Below are 23,030 nucleotides of genomic sequence, written 5' to 3'. Positions count from 1 at the left end.
AAACTGGGACACCCACAATGATCGAACCCATAAAACTGGACAGCTGGTAGTGTGCATTGAGCACCCTTACAGATTTTTGGGGACAGCTACCTCAAAAAAGGAACAGCTGGCAGTGTTTACTGAAAACCCCTATAGATTTCCTGAGACAGCTACCTCAGAAAAGGGACAGCTGGCAGTGTGTACTGAACACCCTTACAAAGATTTCCCAGGACAGCTACCTCAAAAAAGGGGTGATCCAGGGAAAACCTGAACAGGTGGCAACTCTAATCCAACTGTTAAGAATTATTACTAACTAGATGAAAATGTTAATATAATTGCAAGCGTCTCAGGACAAGTACTACTTCATATTTTGTTTTACAGCACCTAGAACAATGTGGCCTCTGTCTTGATTGGGGACTTTAGGCACTATTGCAATAGAAACAATATCAGGTGGTTGTGTTTTTAATTCAGGAAACATAGATGGTTCCTACCTCCACGTTAACTCTGCCTCAACCACAATGCATAGATACTATTTTCCTGTTAAAAGAAAAGGAGTACTTATGGCACCTTAGAGACCAACCAATTTATTTGAGCATAAGCTTTCGTGAGCTACAGCTCACTTCATCGGATGCATACTGTGGAAAATACAGAAGATGTTTTTATACACACAAACCATGAAAAAATGGGTGTTTATCACTACAAAAGGTTTTCTCTCCCCCCACCCTACTCTCCTGCTGGTAATAGCTTATCTAAAGTGATCACTCTCCTTACAATGTATGATAATCCAGGTGGGCCATTTCCAGCACAAATCCTGTTGTTTATGCATACTGTAATGTGTTACCGTTCCCACCCCCCCTCCTAAATAAGTGCAACAGAACAATCAGCGAGACACAGATCCACAGACTCTTATGATTCTAAAGCCCAAGTCTGGGACCCCCAGATCAGCGATCATGGTGTTTCCTTCTCCCTCATTCTGTTCATGTTGCAGAAGGGGCTTTTGAGTCAGGACACTTCCCTCCAGTCTCACTACTACCCGGAAAAGGCCAAACAACTGCAAAGCTCCACCACGCTGGGGTCTGGACTCTGTGCGGCTGGCAGGGGGAGACCAAGCGAATGACAGCGAGGCTCAGACAGTCAGAGCCTGGTTGGGAAGGGGCTGGGCTCGTCCATCCCGCGGCCAGTACTCCCACGTCCCCACATACAAAGGCTCCAGCCTGGATCCTGCCTGTCTGTGGCAGGTACCGCCGCTTGCCCGGGTTCCCCTGCGGTACGACTGAACCCCGTAGTTGCCAGGTGTCCAGTTTTCAACCAACACCCAGTGGAAAAAGGACCCTCCCCAGGCGGGTGAAAATGAACGAGTGAGCGAGGGTGGGGGACAGCGAGCGACAGAGGGAGGGGGAAGGTGGAGTGAGCGGGGCAAGGCTGGGGCAGAGGTGTTGGGTTTTGTTCAGTCAGAAAGTTGGCGACCCTGTGGCTTCCTCTCCGCAGACGAGCTGGGCGCGGGTTCTGCTGCCAGCGCCGGGCTGGGGCGGGGGGTTTCCTGGCGGGCTGCGCTGCTAGGCCAGGCCCCGGGGGGCGGGGGAGATGAGTAGCGCGGAGCCGCCTCTTGGGCTGTTCTTCCCCGGCCGGGCGGAGAGCGGCACTGTGTCCCCGCGGCGCGGCGCACGCTCCGCCTGAGCCGGGGCCCTCTCACCCCTGCTCCTGCCGCCGCCGCCGAGCAGCCTCCTCTCCCCGGGCACCTATTGGAAAACCCGGGAGGTGGGCGGGCGCACCGCGACGCGAGCCGCTGGAGGCCGCTCAGGGCTGCTGCGCCTCCCCGGAGCTGTGTGAGGTAAGGGCGGCCCCGGGGGGTCGCTGCAGGGAGCGCGGCGCGGGTTGGGTGAGGGGGCCGCGGCTGCCGGGGAGGAGCCTGCGGGCGGTTGTTCCTCTTGCTCCCAACAGGGGCGAGCTGCCTGGCTTCCGGGGCCGGCCGATCCGGGCTCTGCTGCAGAGCGAGGCCTTGTCCCACCCGCACTGGCCAGTGCGTCGCGGCCCTCGTCCCCTCCCACCGCTGCCGGCCGCCCCGCCTCATCCCCCGGCCATAGGGGCACTGGGAGCTGCCCTCGCCCCGTCCTGCGTCCTCCGCCTTCCCACACAAGGCTGCCCCGGGGGTTCTTCTCTGGCCCCTGCACATCACCCCTGTGGACTCACCAGCCTGCTGGGAGATGAGCCGCCTGCAGCTGGGGGTATCGCCCAGGCAGCGCTTCCTCTGGGGTGGGAGATTTCCCATCTTTTCGAGCCAGTATGGAAAATGCTGAGCGGAGTGGTGGAAGCGTGGCGGGGCTGCGTTGGCAGGACTTTGCAGGCTAATTGACTTAGGGCTTGACTACACTGGGAAATTGACTGGACTAGCTCTCTCCGAGCACTGTCGTGGAAGTTTTAGGGCATTTCGAAAGCAGAGTGATTATTCTGGAATAAAAGAACTTGTAGCAGAGCAACTGCACCACCTGCGCTTTTAGTTGAAGCTAGCACTGTAGTGGTGCAGAAGGACCCTGTGCAGGATACAAGTTCTTGGCTGTACACACACGAAAGCTGGGCAAAGAGTAGGACCCTCCTTAACTAGTTAGTAACTGCCTTGCTGCCACGCATGAATGATTTGCCATCAAAGGCTCTTTTGTCTTAAATCAGTACAAGTTACTCTAGTTCAAAACTGTAACTGTATCCATGGGAGTTAAATTGATTTAGGAGCAGTGTGGACATATGCATCCCACTCTAATGTAGTGAAATCAGTGCAAGAAGGCCATAATCTTTCATTGCAAAAATGGCCTTCCTGTTTACCTTTCTACACTCACTTCCTTTGGGGTTAGGCAAACCAGAAATCAAATAACACTGGCAAGTGATAGGATTCCATTTGTGAGCTTTCAAGCAAATCTAGATATTACAATAATGCTGGCAGTACTTTTGCGCCCTTCCAATCACTTTGATGTGTGGTCATGAGGTATATTACAAGTATGGAAGCCACTTGTAATACCAAAATTCCTGACAAGATTCACTCTTTTCTTGCTAATCTAGAAGTATGTGTAGATGCTATTGTTCCTCCAAATTTACATACTCTAAGTTACCTCACACTATAACAGCAACCATGTCAGGATAGTGTATTACAGCTCATCTCCAAACACTTAGTTTGGCTATAGCAAGATTCAGATCTACTCAAATTCACCCCAAAATATAGATTTTTTGTAAAAGATTCTTCACACGTATAACCTGTGGAAATGTTTAATTAATTTGTTTTTAAATCTTACGAAGTATAAGGAATAGCTGTTTGCCGTGTTCTCAATTCAAAAAGTGAATGCGTGAGAACCGTAAAGCGAAACTAACAATGCACAGAATGATGCAATTTACTTTAAAATAAATTAGTATTTTTAGACATTTTTGTTTTTTAATAGTCTCATGATTGTTTACAATGTGATTTTTATGTTTTGTCCATTTTAAACATAATTTTAATCTATACTTTAGACGTTGGCTATGGGAATAACCAGAGTGTAATCACGTGTTGCAACATGGCTGATGTTGGTAGAGATGTGATTTAAAATATTGGACAGGAATATTGCACTCTTGTTTTCAATACTCTTCATATTTTTCCCTTGACCCCTTCCTTTAAACAACTTTAAACTTGTACTAACTAATGTAAACAACTTGAGTGCTAAGTTTTTAAACATTTACAGTTCCTCCTCCGTGATATATTTTTCAGCATGCTCATTAAGACTTGTGGTTGACTTGTGCCCCATTTGCCGAAGTCAGGGGTGGCAACTCTGCTAAAAATAAAACAAAAACCTAAATACAAATCCTACTGGGAGTTAGCCTCCAGTTAAACAAAATAGCAGTTGCGAAGAAGTCACTTGGTTCCTTCTGCATATATTTCATCTCACTGACATGTTAATTTCAAGAGGGTCATTTAAATAAAAGCATTATTTAACATGACAGTCTGAGGGTTTGTCTACACTACTGGCTGTAGCTGTGCTAGTGTAGTGTCATAGTGTAGCTGTTTCCTACACAGATGGAAGGGGTTTTTCTGTCTCTGTAGGGAATACACCTCCCTGAATAGCAGTAGCTTGGTCAGTGGAAGCTTTCTTCCCTCAACTAGGGATGTAAATATTGTTTAAAAAGTTAATCGGTTAAATGATTGAAATTATATCGTTTAACTGATTAACCCATTAAAGGGAGAGGGGCTGGGGCTGCTGCACGGGTTGGTTGGCCGGCTGGGGAGCTGCTCCTGCCGGCCCGGGGCTGGGGATTAACGGGTAAACTGGTAAAACTAATGCTTACCGGTTAAGCGTTTAGCTGTTTTACATCCCTACCATCAGTTTACTCTTTTACATCCTTAGCCACATCTACACTGGGGGTTAGGTTGGCATACCTACGTCATTCAGGGATGTGAATTTTTTCCACACCTGAGAAACAAACTCAGCTAGGAGCAAAGAACTTACAGTATTCTTTATGGTCTTTCCCCCTTCTTTCTATGTTCTTCCCTCACAGGATGTATTTATTTTCCCAGATTTTTTTTTTTTTTGCTGGCCTCGTCAACACTTTCATTTTTGATAAAACTTTCTCATCGTGGCAGTAGTAGTGGTGCATCATAAGCAATGGGCGCAATAATGGAAGCACTAATGTAGGCTGGCGGCCAGCCTACACTAGTGTTGCAACTGCATTGGTGGAAGATTTTAACAAAAATACAAATGTAGGCAAGGCTTTAGGGCCCATCAACACCACATTTTAAACTGTCAGGGACCCAATTACAACACAGTTCTGTTTTGTACTGTAGGTGGGATGTTAACTGTGTTACAAAATAGAACCATGTTGTAACTGAAACACTGGATAATGGTAATATATTAATAGGGTTTTGTGGCATTTGTAATTGTCTTGCAATTGGGCCTTATTTTCCTGGCCCTCTGCCTTTGGCTTCAGTTCACCTTAGTTTTCATGTGTTGATATATCCTCTATACCAAATCAAAATATATTTGATGAAAAAGGACCCTCTTAAAGGAACATCTGTGAATGGAATTAACCTGTTTAAAAATACAGTCCAAGAGGATTACTTTTATGTGGGAATTTAGTGCTAGTGAAAGCTGCTAAATAGTTAGCTCTGAGTCTTGTCTACACTGGGGAAGTGTTTGAAAGAATTCTCTGTGGTTGAAGTCCTACTATAGAGAAGTCTTCAGCACTATGTTAGTTAATTCTGCTGAAACTGTGGAAGTGCTGATGTAGACCAGGCCATAGGGCTTAACTACACATGGAAGTGTTATTCCTGATGGCTTATCTGCACTTGAAACGCTACACCACTGCTGTAACACTTCACTGTAGATGCTACCCACACTGATGGGAGGGGTTCTCCTGTTGGTGTAGGTAATCCACTTCCATAAGAGGCAGTAGCTAGGTCAATGGAAGAATTTGTCCTTTGACCTACTGCTGTTTACATGGGGGCCGGGGTAGGTCAGTTGAACTGTGCCATTCAGGAAAGTGGAATTTTCACACACCTGAGCTCTATAGCTGCGTCAACCTAACTTTAGTGTAGGCCAGGCCTGAAAAACTCCATGGGCTTGTCTGTATTGAGTCTTGGGGTACATCTACATTACGGAGACTATAGATCAGCCTAACTATGTTGGTGTAGCTATGTTGGCATAACCCCATAGTGTAGATGTGCCAACATTGACTGAAAAGGGTATTTCCTTCAGTGTATTAATACTAGGGTGACTAGATGTCGTGATAATAGTGGGACTGTCCCGATAGTTAGGTGTTTGTCCCACATCCCGACCTATGTATGGTCGGGACGCCATTTGCCATGGGGCTGGACTGGTCATCCTGGCTGGCAGACTCCCTACCTGGCTCTGTGCAGCTCCCGGGAAGCTGTGGGGGCAGGGCCTGCGGACACGAGAAACACACAGAGCCCCATGGCTGCTTCTGATCCTAGGAACTAGAGGGACCTGCTGTCCGCTTCTGCCACCTGGACCCCGCCCCTGCCCCAGCCCTCAAGTGAGAAGGTGGGCGGAGAGGCTGGCTGGGGCAATGGGGCATGCATGGTATGGCCAGATGCACATTGGTCCACCTGGCCCTGTGCTGCCAGCATGCCCCTTCCTGTTGGGGGTGGGCCCATGCTGTGCCACACAGCTCTCCGACCCAGCGCCCCCTGGGCCAGCTATGCCCAGCTCCCCCCCAACCCTCCCACCACAAATGCACAGTGCCCTGCACATCACCACCCCTGCCCAGCGTCCAGCCCCCAACAGCCCCACCACAACTGCCCAGCAACCCATACAGAACCCCCCACTCCCTAGTTCCCCAACACACACAGATCTCCCCCTCCCCTACCACCAGCGCCCTTCCCCATAATCCCACCACCACAACTACACAGTGCCCCGCAAAGACCCCCACTGCCCAGCGCCCTGACACACACAACTCCCCCAGTGCTCCCCCCAACAGGCCTCCCAGTGCCTAGCACCCCAAAGCACACAAACCTCCCCCAAAGCCCAGCACCCTCCACCCCTCACAGCCCAGCAGTCCCCCACAAACCTCCCAGACACTCACTCCCACATGCTCTGCCGATTCCCCGGGCTGCACTCACTGGCCCTGCTGAGAGGTGAGGTAACTGTCAGCAGGGCTGAGCCAGCAGCGCGACCCAGGCTGGAACTGGGATCGTGCACCCCTGCCCCGTGGCTTCAGCCAGGGCTGGAGCCAGGGCCCTGTGCCCCTGCCCTGCGGGTTGTGGCAGGTGCTTCAGCAGGGACTGTATGCCCCTCTCACAGCTTCCTAGGGCTGTGTGCCCCTCTCCCCCATTGCTCTGGTCGGGGCTGTGCACTTGTGACTGGCCCCTCCCCCCCCAGGTGTCCTGATATTTTACTCTTGCAATCTTGTCACCCTAATTAATACCACCTCCCTGAATGACAGTAGCTATATAGACAGAAGCATTGTTCTGTCGACATAGCTGTGTCTGCACTGGGGGTTAGATCAGCATAGCTATGTCAGTCAAGGTTGTGTTTTTTTCGCACCTCTGACTGACATAGCTTTGACAACCTAACTTCTAAGTTAGAGCAAGCCTTAGCATGCATCATGCTGGGGTGTGAATGTAAAATACACTAGTCTGCTGTGCACTTAAGGGCATGGCTACACTTGTGAGTTAGAACGCATTAAAGCAGCCCAGTGTGCTCTAACTCACGACCCGTCCACACTGGCAAGGCACGTAGAGCTCTCTGACTCCGCGGCTAGAGCACTCCTGGTACTTCACCTCGGTGAGTGGAATAACGTTTGATGCACCACCTCTGGAGCGCTGCGGCACCAGTGTGGACGCCCTGGTCTGTTAATGCGCTCTGATCGCCTCCAGAAGTGTCCCACAATGCCTGATCTAGCCTCTCTGATCATCAGTTTGAACTCTACTGCCCTGCCCTCAGGTGACCAACCGTCAGACCCGCCCTTTAAATTCTCTGGGAATTTTGAAAAATCCCTTCCTGTTTGCTCAGCCACACGTGGAGTGCTCTCAGCGAATCTTTCCAGGTGACCATGCCTCCACGCGCCAGGCGAGCCCCGGTATGGAGCAATGGCGAGGTGCTGGACCTCATCAGTGTTTGCAGGGAGGAAGCTGTCCAGTTCCAGCTGCACTCCAGCTGTAGGAATTACGATACCTTCGGGCAGATATCAAGGGACATGATGGAAAGAGGCCATGACCGGGACGCACTGCAGTACAGGGTTAAAGTGAAGGAGCTGTGGAATGCCTACCGCAAAACCTGCGAGGCAAACAGCCGCTCCGGTGTTGCCCCCGCGACCTGCTGTTTCTACAAAGAGCTGGATGTGAAACTTGCGGGCAACCCCACCTCTACTCCGAGTACCACCATGGACATTTCAAAGCCCAGTTCAACAAGGCAGGAGGAGGAGGAGCAAAGCGGGAGCAAGGGTGCTAAGGCGGAGGAAGATGCAATCTGGAATCCCTAGATGCATACAGCCAGGAGCTTTTCTCAAGCCAGGAGGAAGGTAGCCTGTCGCGGCGGCCGGTGCTTGGGGAAGGATAAACACCAGAGGAGGTGCCCGGTAAGTGGCTTTTATTTTGGAAAGGAAATTGTTCAGTGCGGGCTCTTGGGGCGAGGAGGGTTAGGGCTGCATGCATTCCTAGATGCGGAATAGGGTATTGATGTGCTCTCTCACATTGTGGTAGTCGGCCTCAGTGATCTCTTCAAAGGTCTCATCCAGAACTTGGGCAATGCGCTTGCTCAGGTTTCTCAGGAGAGCCACTGTGGTCCTTGTCCCAGTCAGGCTAACATGTCCATGCCACTGTGCCAGGAGGGGTGGAGGGACCATTGCTGTACATAGGCAAGTTGCATATGGGCCAGGGCGGAAGCTGCATTGTAATAGAAGACCCTCCCTTTTTTGGCTTTGAAAACATTCTGTATTATTGCATAAAGTAAAAGATACCTTAGCCCAGGAAAGCAACAGGCACTGCAAGTCAGCGTAGCAAACACAGATTCCTACTAACATTGGAACCACTGCACTTCACTCCTGTGCAGGGAACCAGACGTTACTGCTGGCTTTCAGTCTCAGATTGCTCCCTCAAGGCATCCCTAATCCTTGTAGCCCCGCGCTGGGCTCCTCTAATAGCTCTCTCTCTGGCTGTTCAAATTCAGCCTCCCGGTGTTGAACCTCCAAGGTCCATGTCTGAGTGAAGCTTTCACGCTTCCCTTCACAAATGTTATGGAGGGTACAGCATGCGGATATAACCTCGGGGATGCTGTCATCGGCCAGGTCCAGCTTCCCATACAGAGAACGTTAGCGGCCCTTTAAACGGCCAAAAGCACACTCCACAGTCATTCTGCACTGGCTCAGCCTGTTGTTGAACCACTCCTTGCTGCTGTCAAGGCTCCCTGTGTAGGGTTTCATGAGCCACGGCATTAAAGGGTAAGCGGGGTCTCCAAGAATCACAATGGGCATTTCGACTTCCCCTACAGTGATCTTCTGGTCTGGGAAAAAAGTCCCAGCTTGCAGCTTCCTGAACAGGCCAGTGTTCCGAAAGATGCGTGCGTCATGCACCTTTCCGGGCCAGCCTGCGTTAATGTCAATGAAACGCCCACGGTGATCCACAAGCTCCTGGAGAACCATAGAGAAATACCCCTTCCGATTAATGTACTCAGAGGCTAGGTGGGCTGATGCCAGAATTGGAATATGTGTGCCATCTGTTGCCCCTCCGCAGTTAGGAAAACCCATTTGTGCAAAGCCAGCCACAATGTCATGAACATTACCTAGAGTCACGGTTCTTCTGGGCAGGATAGGATTAATGGCCCTGCAAACTTGCATCAACACGATTCCAACGGTTGACTTCCCTACTCCAAACTGGTTAACGACCGATCGGTAGCTGTCTGGAATTGCCAGGTTCCAGATTGCAATAGCCACCCGAGGCTCCACTGTCAGGGCAGCTCTCAATCTCGTGTCCTTGCGCCGTAGGTTGGGGGCGAGCTCCTCACACAGTCCCATGAAAGTGGCTTTTCTCATCCAAAAGTTCTGCAGCCACTGCTCATCATCGCAGACTTGCATGACCATGTGATCCCACCACTCAGTGCTGGTTTCCCTAGCCCAAAAGCGGCATTCCACAGTGGTGAGCATGTCCGTGAATGCCACGAGCAATCTTGTGTTGTATGCATTACCTGAGTGGATATCGTCGGAGTCTTCACTGTCAGTTTGGATCTTGAGGAGTAACTCGACCGCCAAATGTGACGTGCTGGCAAGACTTGTCAGCATATTTCTCAGCAGTTCGGGCTCCATTCCCACAGATCAAAAGGGAAGACAGAGTGCACAGCACAAAAAACGTTGAAAGATGGTGCCAAATGTGCACGGAAGCAGAGGGGTTGCGAACCGATGCATTACTGGGTGTTGGGACAGGACCCAGAATGCCCCGCACCCCCTGCCTCCTTCCCACAAGCCACAGCACCAGAATGGGAAGAAGTGCTCTGTGGGATAGCTGCCCATAATGCACCGCTCCCAATGCCGCTGCAAGTGCTGCAAATGTGGCCACGCCAGTGTGCTTGCAGCTGTCATTGTGGACAGACTGCAGCGCTTTCCTTACTGCACTCTCCGAAGACTGGTTTAACTCAAAGCGTTCTACATCTGCAAGTGTAGCCATGCCCTAAGTCACCATGTGGACCCTGCTACAGTGCACTAAAAGTTCCATGTAGATAAGCCGTATCTGTGGACAGTCTTATTCCAGAATAAGAGTGCCTTGTTCCTGTTAATTTAACCCGCTTTCAAAATGCATTAATTTAAATAGGAACCAAGGCACTCTTTTTCTGGAATAAGAGTGTCCACACATGGAGTTATTCTGGAATAGTTGTTCCTGAATAACTGTATGTCTAGACAAGCCCTTACTTGCTTGTTTAGCACTTATCCTATTAGAAAGTTTTGACAAAACAAATTGTAAAACATGGTTGACTGAGCTGGCTGGACCAGGATGTTAAGGTCTTTTAAAAATTGGCAAAATTCTGAATTCAAATGTCTAGTCTTCAATTATTTTACTTTATTTTCTACCACTGTGATGCATCTGTGACAGCTTGTTTCACAAACATATATTTGGGTTAGAAAGTGGGATCATCAAATTTAAGTGCTAATAGAAAAAAACTCGGGATTTTGTCCATCAGCCATACTCCAACCTCTTCATCCTGTTCTGGACACAACCTATGATCTTTATATTTGGGATGAATCTTGTTGGCTAAAATAGTAGAAATATTTCAGAAATCTTCCAGATGCTACTCTGAAACTACGTTTTCAATAAGATTGGGATGGTAATGTCAGGAGTTTGTAATCTGTCAAGTCGTTCATCGCTTTTGTAAATTATTTCCTCTTTGTTAAGGACGGTGTTATGTAAAATATGCTCTATGTTTTGATCAAAGTTCTCCTTATGCTTAAAAAAAATTCCAACATACTTTGGTGCAGATGTGTAGACAATCTTCTTAAGAGTTCCATGAAGTGTCTTTAGGAATTTGGGGCGTCAGTCCTCCTTTTTGAACAAACCAACCATAACAGTGGTTGTGGAAGAATGTTTAAACTTCCACAATGTGCTTTAGTCCATAGTTGTCCACTAATTTAACAAGATTGAAAATGCCATATAGCACCAGTGTAAACATGATTTCACACCTTTAGCTCAGTCTAGGAGGTCCAATTTTAGCATTAGGCCAAAATGTCTCTATTAGTGTTAAATGGGGTTTTCAGTGAGTTAAGTTAGCTATATTGAGCTAATTTAACTCAATTGAAAACCCCGCTTAACACTAATGTAGACATATTAGGGCTGTTGAGCTAACTTGACTGAAAAAAGCACTATTTTCCTCATCTAGACAAAGCCTAAAAAAGCTTGATCACTCTGGCTGCAAGGGATATATTCTGATTTCTGTGCGCCACAGTTTCCCTGTGTGCTTAACTCCCCACATCGTGAGCTGAATCTTTTCCTGACTGTCTCAGATGTAGTGGAGAATTCTTTCATGACAGCATAAGAACTACTATGAGGACATAAGAATCAAATGAAAAAACGTATTTCTAGTTTGAAATCTATTCTGTTTTTCCAGTTATGGTTGGTGAGTTATGGCAATGTCTGATGCAATTCAGTTTTTTCTAAATTAGTAACTAGAGAACTTTGATTTCGACTAAGGATATCTTTGTCCTTTAGAAAAGTGAATTAAATCTGACTGAGCTCATTGCACATGTGCCAGGGTAATTGTCATTAAATGTTAGAATATGTGGCTGTAAAATAAATTATATTATCCAGACTTTAAATTTGCTCAATGTTATTAGGTTGTTTAAAAATTATGTACGGTATTTTATTTTGTGTTTTGATGATTTCTCTTTATAAAGAAAGTGCACCCGCACCAACTGATGCCTGATTCGTACGTTCAACAATATGGCTTCCTGACAACAAGAAAGCAGCATATCAGATATCTACAAACTCTTTGATGAATGTAAACATCGGTGCTGGTTTCTGCAAGATGTGAAGGGACTCACCGCTAGGTAACCTAATATGATGCATCCGATGAAGTGAGCTGTAGCTCACGAAAGCTTATGCTCAAATAAATTTGTTAGTCTCTAAGGTGCCACAAGTACTCCTTTTCTTTTTGCTAATATGGTATAGTCAACAAAGCTCAAAAGGTAAGTTCCTTTAGAATTATTATTTTACTTTGAAGGACATAAATCCACACCGTGTAGAGGTCAAGGAGTTTATTACGTACAGCGCTGACGGAGTGTCACCTTGCTTATTAGGCTCAGAGACACTGTCAATGAATTGATTACAATGGAATATATGGATTTTCCATGGGTGGGGGAAAGTGACTGGATAGGCAGTCCCACGCCCCCGGATAGGTTTAGCTGCAAGACATGATAGCACAGTAGCCAGTGGTCAAAATGTTACATAATGTCTCCGCCCATGGTCTCAAGTTGACAAATTAACATTTAGCATTTAATTAGTACTTTAATAAATGTATTAGTATAAAATATATGTTGAATTCTGATTTGGGGTCCATAGGAATGAAGTAGCTCCTTTGATTGTCCAACAGATACATATCTAGGGGTAAAAGCAAAGAAACAGTGAAAGTATATGGCAATAAAGATTGTCTTTCAAGTTGCTTATTTATGTTTTAAGGCAGGCATTGGTCCCTGGGAAAGGGAGGTGGGAGGAGGTCATATATTATACTGACATGCTTGAACCTTTCATAAATTCAAGGTTGGTTGTGTGGGAAGAACATCTCCCTACAGAAGAAACTAACACAACAGAAACAGGGCTTCTTTGATCTATTTGCAACTTTGAATAAGACGCAATTATTGCCCCCAACATCTGGTGTTTTGCTGACCAGGCATATCTTAGCAAAAGCAAGGTTATCTTTGGTTATTCTGCTTTCTCTTAGCTAATCCCTATTTGCTAGGCCTCTGACCTCTTGTCCAAACTCTGGATTTTTTTTCAGTCTGTAGAGACTCTATAGTCTTTCAAAACAAACAAACAAAAAAAAAAGGAACACTGAAATGTTTTGAGTATATGCGAAAAGAAAAGGAGTACTTGTGGCATGTAGCTCACGAAAGCTCATGCTCAAATAAATTGGTTAGTCTCTAAGGTGCCACAAGTACTCCTTTTCTTTTTGCGAATACAGACTAACACGGCTGTTACTCTGCAACCTGAGTATATGCGGTTTGAAAAATAGAATGTCAAATAGAAATATTGATTCTTTTAAATCTAGTTACTTAAGTATCCTCTCTCAAATTTCTCTGAGCAATTTAAAATGAACATAGCAGTCAGACCACCCGAGATTGTATGATAAAAGCTAGGCCGTTTTAAGGTTTATACATGAACTGGAGGCCTCCACGATAAAAACATGTAAGTGTTTTTTCCCCACTTGTCTCAAGGTCTGTCTTTTTTTTTTTTTTTCTTGGACTGTTCTGTGCCCCACAGTGTTTGTTTGCTCAATACCTACCCATTGTTTAGATGCAAATTCCCACCGCCAGTTATTCTTGGGGGGTTGGGTTTTTTTTGACCAATCACGCTTGTTTTGGGTGGGTTTATTGACAACTGTTGGTCCACTTTTTTGTATGAAACATAAAACCAAATTTGGGACCACTTCTAGTCATTAATCTCATGCAAAGCTCAAAAACTTACCTGACATGACTAAGTACTAAGACAACTAATGGCTTTGAAAAATTACCTCTACTTGCATTCCCCCCTTGATGCAGTGCCCCCTGTGAATTAAAGATTGCAACTTTCTAATCGCACAAAACTGAACATCCTTGCCCTGCCCCTTTTCTGAGGCTCCACCCCACTCACTCCGTCCCCACTCCCTCCGTTGCTCACTCTCCCTCACCCTCACTCACTCACTCATTTTCACTGGGTTGGGAAGGCTCTAACCATCAGTAGCCAGAACTTTTATTGATTTGGGGGACAATTGGAACATTGAAAGAGGAGAAAAAGGAGACACATTGAGCCACTGTCCTCTGTTAATGCGATCAATTAACATTGGCATCATAACAACACACCTGCTCATCCTCCCAGTGGAGTGTAATATGCTGACACCTGAATGGCAAATGAGAAATAATTGCTTTCGGTCCTGGGAGCTGTGGTTAGAATACTCAGCCATCAGGGCATAGCCAAAGGGAGAGGCAAGAGAAGGCTTCATTCTTTCCTTCCTTCCTCTTTCCTAATGTCCTGCTGTGACAGTCTGTACCCCTATATTTATTCTTTTACAGGATTATAATAAGTTTTGTACAAAGTATGCCTTGTGAGGTGTCATTTGAAAACTCATAATCTGGTGAATATTATTGTCTTGTTAAAATATGTGTGGCAACACTGTGTGTAATGTTGTAAGATTTTATTGCATGATGTTACTGAAGTATGTTGTAATTTTGGGGCGTGCTCACAGACCAATTCATCAGAGACAGAAAGGCTAGCCAACACCCCAGCCAGGTTTCAGGGAGATCAACTGCTTAAATGGCCATTCTTTAGCAGGAGAAAGGGTGTGAGTGAGAAAATCTACATCTTGAACAAAGGAACAGTTTAAAGTTCCCTCCAAACAGACTTTCTGTCACTCTTGGCTCAGCTGGAAACAGGTTTTGTGAACCAGCTGGAGATGCTTCTAGCACAAAAGATTGGATTATAGGAGAGGACAATGCCTTGGGCACTCCTCCCTTTCTTTCTGTTCATGGTGTCAACAACTCCTGAAGTACGGGAGAGGGGGAGTCCTGTCTGAAGAGGCGTTCAGCCAGTAAAAGATTGCAAAAAAGCATGTGGTGAGAAAAACCTTTGCTTTTAATTCACTTAGCTTGCTAAATTAGGCCTGTCTACACTGCAACTTTACAGTGCTGCAACTTTCTCACTCAGGGGTGTGAACCCTCCTCACACCCAAAGCGCTGCAAGTTTCAGCACTGTCAAGTGGCAGCATAGGCAGTGCACCCAGCGCTGGGGGCTACTTCCTTCGTGGAGGTGGGTTTGTTTTTTTTTATCGTGCTGGGAGAGCTCTCTCCTAGCGCTGGTGCCACAACTACACAGCCACGTTACAGAGCTGTCGCAGCAGCCCTTTAACGTTGCTAGTGAAGACATACCCTTAGATAGTAGCTGTGTTTTACCTTTTATTTCCTTTGTAACCTCATTACTTTTAGGCCTGGTGTACACTGGCAAGTTTTTTTTGCTGAAAGTCAGCTTTTGGTGATGAAACAGCAGGGGTGTCCACACTGACAAGCCACTTTTTGCGCCAAAACTCCTCAGTTGCAGCGCTGTAATAAAACCACCACAACGAAACTGATAAGGCTTTTTGCGCTGAGGCTGCCTGTGTGAATGCCTTGATTGCTTTTATCGCTGTAATTGGTCTCATCCAGAAGTGTCCCACAATGCCTGGAGTGACCACTCTGCTCGTTGTTTTGAACTCAGCAACTCTGCAGGCATGCACCCCTCCCCTTTCAAAGCTCTGTTCTGACAGCTGGCATGCTGTGCTGCTCTGCTCTGGGACACAAAGCAAATTGTTAATGTGGAATGCCCCTGCTGTCATCCACAATACGAACAGAGGCAGGCAGGCAGGGGTGGATATGTGTGTATGACAGCGAGAGAGACTCTGTGCTGTGCAGAGCCAGAGAGGGAGGCGGGAGCTGAGGTCGGGGTCTCCGCCTTCTTCGTCTCAGGACTGGTTCTCCTGAGGACCTCGTCTCAGGAATTCCTGCGGCTCTCTGAATTCACGAGACAGCATGCCGACACATTCTCCCCCAACACACGCTGTCTGTTTCCCCCCTCCCCCTCCATACACAGGCTCCCTGTCTCACACGCTCCCCTCCACACTTCAGTTGAAAAGCAGCTGGCAATGGGATTGAGAAATCTGCATCATGTGATGCTGTACCCGCCCCATGAGGCATTGCAAACCCTTCCCAAAGCACCCTGCGGCCAGTTGCATAGTGGGATAGCTACAACAGTTCACTTCTCTCTTTGTCGTTGCAAGAGCTGCTAGTGTGAGTGTGTCCCAGCGATACAAGGAGCTAGTGTGGACACACAACAGCGCTTTTAATTAAAGTGCTTTAATAAAAGTGCTATAACTTTTGGCGCAAAACTTGTAAGTGCAGACATACCCTTAGTCACTTAAAATCTTTCTTTGTGTAGTTAATAAACTACTTTTATTGTTTTATGTAACCAGTGTGTTTGGATTAAAGTGTGTGGGAAACTACATGGCTTGTGCATTTAATTTCCATTGATGAAATGATGGACTTTATATGAGCTTGCATTGTCTAGTAGGGTGCTGGGCAGTAGAAGATGCCTATTTCTGGGGGAAAGTCTGAGTTGGAGAGTTTGCTGGTGTTCTCCTGTGGTGTAATTCATGAGCAGCTGGTTATAGCACTCATTCTGTTACATGCTGGAGACTGTGTGTGAGTAGACCAGGAGTGGTTGTTCCCAGAGTGGAGCACTGTAAGAAGCACCCCAGGTTGGAGAACTGAGAGGACACAATGGTCCAGATTGTACTCTGGGGAATGTCACACCTGCTTCCTCAAAGTCTGCTCCAGTGGGGCAGAGAGGTCACCAGTCATCCACCCCTCTCTTCCAGTTTGGGGGAAAGAAAGGTACTTTGGGGATTGGAAGGGAGGAGAGACCAACAGAACCCTTGGCATGGTGAGAAGAATGGGGGGCCCTGATTTGGGGTGAGAGGGGAAGGGAAAGGAACAGAGCTGCTGGGATAGTGGGGAGAATGGGGCACCCTGCTGGGGCATGGGGCTGCACATACAATCCCTGTCAGGAGATTGGGGAGCGTTGCTAGGAGTCCCTGACATAGAAATGGATTGGAGGCTGGCACACAGAGTGCTTGTAGGGTGAAATGGAGGACTGCAAGGAGCTCCTGGTGTGTGCAATAAGCTTGGCCTACAGAACCTAAAAAGCATGCATCCCCCTTGTTTTTTAAAGAATACATCACTTGCAAAATGAAATTGGTTAAATTAAATAGTTTTTAGGCAGCATCTGATGTTCTGGGGAGCAAGTGGTGGAGCTGTCTCGGTAGCAATGCTTCCTAAATATTTTGTGGTATTTCTTTTAAATTTTCAAAATCAATATCATTTAAAAAAAAAAAGCTGTAAAGTAACTTAATATGTGGTATGAAGAGAAAAGAAGAGTAGTAGTCCTTTTTCATTGTTGTTCTTTTATATAGGGCATATCAGTATGGATTTAACAGTTTTAACCTCCGTTTTATATACTACTTCAACAAAGAAATAGCAGTAATTGAGATGAGAGGGAAAGAGAACGAGCTGACTTTTCTTATATTAGCACAATCAACATACAAAAAATGTATTTGTATACAGATAATTTAGATCTGTGACAACGGTGGTTTGGATTGAAGCAGAACCTGAAATGTTCAATGGAGGGTATCCAAGTGTGTTTGTATACCCCCCAGTTAAAAAAGGTGTAATAAATAGTGGGAGTGGCAAAAATTTTCTTCCGCCTCCTTTATTTACTTTTGCCATTACTGTCATTATTACTAGAGAGCTGAATCATAGCATTACCAAAGCTCCAAACAAGAGACAGCACGTTGTTATGCTGTTCCTGGAGAAGGCCAGGAAGCAGATTTCCGAGTAACAGCCGTGTTAGTCTGTATTCGCAAAAAGAAAAGGAGTACTTGTGGCACCTTAGAGACTAACCAATTTATTTGAGCATAAGCCTTCGTGAGCTACAGCTCACTTCATCGGATGCATACTGTGGAAAGTGTAAAAGATCTTTTTATACACACAAAGCATGAAATAATACCTCCCCCCACCTCACTCTCCTGCTGGTAATAGCTTATCTAAACTTTAGATAAGCTATTACCAGCAGGAGAGTGGGGTGGAGGGAGGTATTTTTTCATGCTTTGAGTGTATAAAAAGATCTTTTACACTTTCCACAGTATGCATCCGATGAAGTGATAAGCTATTACCAGAAGGAGAGTGGGGTGGGGGGAGGTATTTTTTCATGCTTTGTGTGTATAAAAAGATCTTCTACACTTTCCACAGTATGCATCCGATGAAGTCAGCTGTAGCTCACGAAAGCTTATGCTCAAATAAATTGGTTAGTCTCTAAGGTGCCACAAGTACTCCTTTTCTTTTTAGGAAGCAGATTGTTATTCAGGCAGTTGCAGCCAGCTTCTCGATCTCCCCTTTTCCAAAGTTTCCTTCCCCTGGTGTTGCTATAATAACCACTGCAATGCAGCGCTCACCACTCCTTTCCGATTCGGAGGCAGATAGGCGTATGTATAAAAACTGAATGACACAGTTGCGATTTTTAGAAGGAAAAAACTTTCTTGCTCAACCAAGTTAGTCTAACCTTTCAGCCAGATTTTGTGTGTGCAAGTCAAACTGTTGAGTACCACAATATGAAAGAGGAAATTATAAGCATCTGTCTGTAGAAGAGGAACTATTCTATCTACATGGCTGAGAGAATGTCTGATTGGTATTTTCGTATTTTTTTGTTTCAGATTTTTTATTAGCCTTGCATTTAAAAAAAAAAATGTTGACCTTTGACTTTTGTAGGTTTTGTTGAGATAATGTCTGTAAACTGACCCATGACCTGAAGAGTGTCAAAATATGTATAGACCTGCTGACTAGATATATTTTTGGATCTGTGGGATTTCGGAGCCCAAAATTACTGGAATGGGGAGTTGGGGTTTTTGTTTTGTTTTGTTTACTTAAATGTGACCCCTGACATCATCCAAAGGGGTAGGATTAGACTTGAGAAGAGGAGTATCTCATTCTGAATTCATCTAAGAATTTTAAAGGAGGAGGAATCAGGTAAGCCACCATCCTAAAAAAGTGAAGGAAAGAAGAAGCCTTAGCTTTTGGCTAATGGCTTGTTGACCTTTGCTTGTTTGGTTTGCTTGCCTGCAATGGCTGCTCACCTCTGGCCATGTGTTACTTCCATGTCTGACAAAGAGGTCTGTACTTCCTCCATTTTCCCAGCTGGCCACTGAGGTAGGAGTCCAGTAGCGTGCAATGTCAAAATCTACGATCAAGGAAATCCCAGCTGATGGCGGGGAGGGGGTGGGGTGCATAGAACCACAACATTTATTTGAGAATGGCACCTATACAGCAGTTCCTAAACAGCTGTGCTGTCTAAAAACTCACATTCGTAAATATAATGAGTTAGGAGTTGTATGTTTAATCCTGAGAGGTCATGTTGATTTCATTTTGTGGGGAGAATGGAGGGAGAGAAACAGGCTATTCCCTAACCACCAATAATTTGGGTAGATGGCCTTAATTGTCTTCAGTCTCGATTAGCTTTATTCTCAGAAGGTTTTGACCCTCCATGTATCAAATCAGTTTGGCTGGAATATAAATATGCCAGTTATCATTGTGATTCATAGTTAAGCTTGGAAGGATTAGTTTTTTATTGATACATGCCGATTTCACCGTACACTCACAAATCTTTGAAAAAATATTTCTACCGATGATAGTTGAAATTTACAGACTGGCAAAATAAGAAACTTCTTGAGAACTTGTTAGAGTTTGATTTAAGGCAATTTACTTTGTATATTTTAACATATGATGTTGACAATTTGTGTTTTAATGGCTATAAAGCTTTAACTTTTGTAATCTCCACATCTATTGTCATTAAATAATTATTCACACACACACACACACCCCAACCAATTTCCCACAACTGAAAATTTAACTGTCCCTTTTTTTAGGGCTGGCATTAAATTAAAAAATTGTCTTCAATGTCTTTCACCAAATTAAAGTCCTTTCATCTGTTGTTTGGATAACTGTGGATTTTTTGATCAATTTCATTGCAGTCTTGAAGCATTTTGATCTAAATTTGAAAGATTCCAGTGTCTCTGGGGAGTAATTCATATAACACATTGTAGCCAGCACGAAACAATTTAGTAAGTTGCAGGGTATGGGGGATGTCTGTGAAAGGGAGAGGTTTTGGCTGCATCCTAACTTGAACATCGGTCAAGGTCTCAGCAAATTGTGTTACATCTACATGTGGTAAGTCAGAAAGCTGGATTGATTCTGTGTCCTGTTTCTCATTCTCCAGTTTCTTGACAGATGGCAGATACTTATGTTCAGTCCATCAAGAAATTAGAAAAAGACGTCATTTATCAAACTTGGGAAAAATTCAAGTACCTTCTATCACCAGGGTGCCCACCAATACCCTGAGTAAGGCAGATATTTTGATACCCATACCTTTATCCACTCACAAAATACTACCAATTTTTCAGTATAATTCTTGGGACAGATGTCTCCTGTAGAAATTTCTAGAAATATCAGAGTGAAGGCTATTGCCAAGTATCAAACATATACTCAGAAAATATGAGCCCTGCACATGTCTATAGCATACTACATTTTTGTTATTAAACACAAAATCATTTATATTCTGCATAAATCATGAGTCTAAAATTAAGAGGCAAATGCATACTACTGATAGGACAAAGGGGTTACTCACTTTCAGGTGCACGTCTTGAACCTTTGTAAAGACACATTCACCAGACATTCATTTGCTGAATAATTTAAATCTCTTTTTGATGAATTAATATGTCACGCTGTCTTGCAGTGGCTCATGAACATGAGTACCAACCTTAGGGCAGACTGATAGGAACCAGGGCACAAGCCCAAATTGTCTGTGATTTCTATACTTCGAAGTCAAGTGAAATCTCCTCAGGTACTATAATAGACTTAACATGGAGTCACAGACAGTTCCCTGGGGTATTCTGATCTGTTTTCCCACACAGTTAAGTCTACCTTTGTGATAGATGGTCCATTACACCAAGGATCACAGCAATATTCAGATTACTCTCAGGACCAGTTACCTACCCCAGGTCAGTTGCACTTTAGATCTCACACCAAAGACAATGCTTGTAGCCAATCCTATAATAAACTATCTAAAGATTTATTAAGAAGGGAAATGAGTTATTTGGAAAGTTAAAGCAGGTAAACATATATACACAAATGAGTTACAATCTTAAGGATAAAAAGGTAATAGAAAGTTCTGTAATAAGCAAGCTCTATATGTCCTTTAGGGCTAACCCAGGCTAAACAGCTAGGTATCGCTTGCTTATGCTTAGGGCATGGCTACACTGGAAACTTCAAAGCGCTGTCACGGGCACGCTCCTGTGGCAGCGCTTTGAAGTGCGAGTGTGGTTGCGCGTGAGCGCTGGGAGAGAGCTCTCCCAGTGCTCCTGGTAATCCACCTCCATGAGGGGATTAGCTCTGAGCGCTGAGTGTGCGGCTCCCAGCGCTCGGAGCCTGTTTACGCTAGCGCTTTAAAGCGCTCAGACTTGCTGCGCTCATGGGGGTGATTTTTCACACCCCTGAGCCAGCAAGTTAGAGCGCTATAAAATGTAAGTGTAGCCAAGCCCTTAGAAAACTTTACCCTCCTTCCCCCCCTCACTCCAAGCAGCACAGAGATGCAGTTCCTTCTTGTTAGGGATATTTATTCTCTTCCCCTCTTCTGTTTAGAGCTGCACACTCAGCTGATGGGTGGAGGGATAGCTCAGTGGTTTGAGCATTGGCCTGCTAAATCCAAGGTTGTGAGTTCAATCCTTGAGGGGGCCATTTAGGGATCTGGGGCAAAAATTGGGGATCAGTCCTGCTTTGAGCAGGGGTTTGGACTAGATGACCTCCTGAGGTCCCTTCCAACCCTGATATTCTATGATTCTATGAATTCACTTACAAGACCCATCTTCATGGAGGAGGGAGAGTAAATAATAAGTCTTTTGTCCTCTTTAATGTTCCATGCTAGTCCATCTGGTGTTGATGAGCCTTCCTTGTAAGGCAGGAACACCTTCTGTTAGAGATCAGCATTTCACATGAGTTAATGTCTCTCTCCTGTCTGGTGATTTACACAGTTGCAGAGGCTTACAGTGCAAACACTCAAATACTACTTTACAGTAAAGGATACAAATATTATAAGTGAGGGCACGGCTACACTTGCAGATGTTTGAGTTAAACCAGCCTTTGGAGAGCGCAGTAGGGAAAGCGCTGCAGTCTGTCCACACTGACAGCTTCAAGTGCACTGGCATGGCCACATTTGCTGCACTTGCAGCAGCATTGGGAGTGGTGCATTATGGGCAGCTATCCCAGCATGCAAGTGACTGCAACATGCTTTTCAAATGGGGGTTGGGTGGGGTGGAGTGTGACAGGGAGTGTGTTGTATGTATGTGGGGGGAGAGCATGTCAGCATGCTGTCTTGTAAGTTCAGACAACAGCTAACCTCCCCCTTCTCCCCCCGCCTCTCTCTTTCTCACACACAGCATTCCACACTAATAGTTGCTTTGTCTCGGAGCAGATAAGCAGCGGGCTGTCAGAAATGGAGCTTTCAAAGGGCATATCTGCATTCCTGCAGTGATTCAAAAACAATGACAAGAGTGGTCACTTGACTTAAGAGGATTATGGGACATTTCCGGAGGCTGATCAGAGCGCAGTAATGCAACACCTCGTTCACACTGACGCCGCGGTGCTCCAGCGGGGGTGCAGCAAACGTTATTCCACTCTCCAAGGTGGAGTAGCAGCAGTGCTGTAGCCGTGGAGTCAGAGCGCTTTACATGCCTTGCCAGTGTGGACGGGTAGTGAGCTAGTGCGCCCGAGGCTCCTTTATTGCGCTGTAACTCGCAAGTGTAGCCAAGCCCTGAGATTAATGCATGCAGCAACTCACAAGCATTCAGTAAAGTCTAATACTAACCACATTCTTATCATTCTAATACCTATTTTAACAATACTAACATAGAGGTGAGCCAAACTGATCAGCTGTGTATTTATCAGTATTCAGTTGAGGCATGGGGGAGGACATTGGCATGAGGTGGAACCTGGTCCGCCAGTGTCATGTGGTGGACAAAGAACATAATTTCCAATTGCACTTCAATATACAGACCTGAAGGACGGCCTTAATTGTAGGTTCCAGGTAACATAACATGAATCAATTTGTATTTAGGGCCCTGTACTGAACTTTGGATGGGAGTTCTTTCACCTAGATTAAGATGGGGTAGTAACAGCATGCTGATGTAGATGTAGTGAAGGCTAGAGCTATGTTGAACATGCAGAAATGGATTTCTAATTAGTTAGCCAGAGGCTGTAATATCCTCCGTAGT

General features: G+C 45.6%; 1 protein-coding gene across 9 annotated transcripts in view; it reads left to right on the top strand.

Moving 5' to 3' along the window:
- Positions 1 to 1,627: 1,627 nt before the first annotated feature.
- Positions 1,628 to 23,030, top strand: part of N4BP2 (NEDD4 binding protein 2) — a 76,320-nt gene continuing 54,917 nt past the window's right edge. For 6 of the 9 annotated variants that reach the window (XR_006290138.1, XM_037897904.1, XM_043544494.1 and 3 more), the window contains exons 1-2: positions 1,666 to 1,810; positions 11,830 to 11,982. The gene's annotated coding sequence lies outside the window, so the exon portion shown is untranslated. Of the gene's footprint in view, positions 1,811 to 7,688; positions 8,032 to 11,829; positions 12,121 to 23,030 lie in introns of those variants that run through there. The other 3 variants (XM_037897903.1, XM_037897905.2, XM_037897906.2) reach the window with 3 other exon arrangements.

Source organism: Chelonia mydas, chromosome 4 (assembly GCF_015237465.2).
Source record: "Chelonia mydas isolate rCheMyd1 chromosome 4, rCheMyd1.pri.v2, whole genome shotgun sequence".
NCBI lineage: Eukaryota > Metazoa > Chordata > Testudines > Cheloniidae > Chelonia > Chelonia mydas.
Note: the sequence above shows the minus strand (reverse complement) of the source record. Positions and strands in the feature narration are given on the sequence as shown.